Below are 2012 nucleotides of genomic sequence, written 5' to 3'. Positions count from 1 at the left end.
TTTTTAAAGACTAAAACAAAAGATGGATTCATTGTTATTCTTAATTAAAAAGCATAACAACAATAAAACAGTAAGATACAATGAAACAAAACTAGCTTATAAAACATTTATGAACAAAAACGAATAAGACGAGGCATGGCATACACCAGATGCTGTATTATATACAGACTAATAAATGACAGAACGTTTAGCAAACACTGAGGAATCAAATAAATAAAAAAAGAGAGCCATAGCACAATGTGAGGTAAACAGCAAAGATAACAAGCTTTTCAAAATGAAAACAAAAATAATAGTAATCACCTTTGGTTTAAGAAGCGGTCTTTTACTTTACTTTAACATGAAACCCATCCATCGTTTCCTCAATATTTGCGTCATTTTTGCTGCACGCAGCTTTGCACTCGAGTATGAACCAGGCTCTACACAAGAAACGCGCTGCGCAGCTCAAACGAATCCGTGTATCATTCGATCTTTGATTTAATATTGAAAGTAGAAAAATGATAAAACGGCTCCTTTTTCATTTTTTTCCAAAACACGAAAAACCAGAATTCAACTTAAATTTGTTTTTCGTTCTTGGGTGGAAAAATTAATAAACAGCTTGAATATATGATTTCTACATGTGGGCGGGAATTAAACGCCCCTTTCTGCTGATTGGTCAGCCGAAGATCAAACCGTGCCTTCGCAGTACAGCAGAATAATAGTCCTCCACTGCTGCAGTTATATGGATTCTTAATGCATTTATTCCAACTACATTTAGTCTTTTTTCATCAAACAAACAGGCTAATGAATAGCTCAGCACAACTCATACCTGGGCAGAGTCTAGGCAGGACTTTCTTCTGTGTCGATATAAATTCTATTCTTTGCATCAGCTAGGCATGGCAGGGTATGATATGACAGCTGTCTTAGCATACCCTGCTCACCCAGTAAGTCTGTTTAAGTAATTAATTCGTTTCAAAATAAATATTTTAAACACTAAGACAAAAAGGAAAGAATAATAAATTGGCTTGGGTATATAGGCCTATGTTCACGCAAGAACTGTCATTCTGACTGACAACCGGAGAACAACAGATATTAAATATAGCCTACTGTTAGAGTTATACAATGTAGTCTTGTGTTTTATAAAAATTGATTATAATTTATATGATATCTCAAAAGGATATGCACTACTTATGCGCGGCGTGAGCTGCTGCGCACTGGCACTGCAACGCAAGATTTTCATAAAATATAATAACTTGCCATTTCAGTTTGTTTCTCACCAAACCCTCAGTATACCTTCAGAATGCTTGGAATATACGCCACGAGATGCGGCGTGAGCTGCTGCGCACTCGCACTGCAACGCTTTATTTTCATAAAATATAATAACTTGCCATTTCAGTTTGTTTCTTACCAAACCCTCAGTATACCTTCAGAATGCTTGGAATATACGCCACGAGATGCATAGGATTATTTTACGACAGATATGCATCCGCTTCAAAAAAATAAATAAAATAAAATAGTCACCATTCTCTGCCATTATATTGGCAAGTGCGAGCAGGAAATTTGTGTTATTAAGTAATAAGCCTTTAGAACAACATTAAGGTGAGTAGTCACTCTAGTTCACACAGTTCCAATAAATTGCGATGGGTTAAATAAACTCAATAAGCAGACAGACGCGACTACAGTCAAGCGCAGAAGTGCACAGGAAATAAGCAGCAGTCATATTTAAAGCAGTTTAAATTAATATTGAGTACTGATTGATGTTCACTTGGATTTTTTCCCCATCGAGGGGAAATAACTTAATACACTGTCATTAGCTGTATGGTAAAATGTATATTTTTAATTGCGTAACGTTACTTTCAAAATAACTACCAAATGTCATGCCTTTGAAAAATAAAGAGAACAACAGAATGCGATGCTTTAGCGCGTCTCGGTCTCCTTGAGCATCTTTCCGGCGCATGCCACAAACATGAACCACAGGGAATACTCATCTTTTAAAAGGCTTCATTTAGATTATTTTACATTAAATGCATCATATA

Source organism: Sinocyclocheilus rhinocerous, unplaced genomic scaffold (genome assembly GCF_001515625.1).
Source record: "Sinocyclocheilus rhinocerous isolate Xijiao unplaced genomic scaffold, SAMN03320098_v1.1 scaffold1984, whole genome shotgun sequence".
NCBI classification, from domain to species: Eukaryota; Metazoa; Chordata; class Actinopteri; order Cypriniformes; family Cyprinidae; genus Sinocyclocheilus; species Sinocyclocheilus rhinocerous.
Note: the sequence above shows the minus strand (reverse complement) of the source record.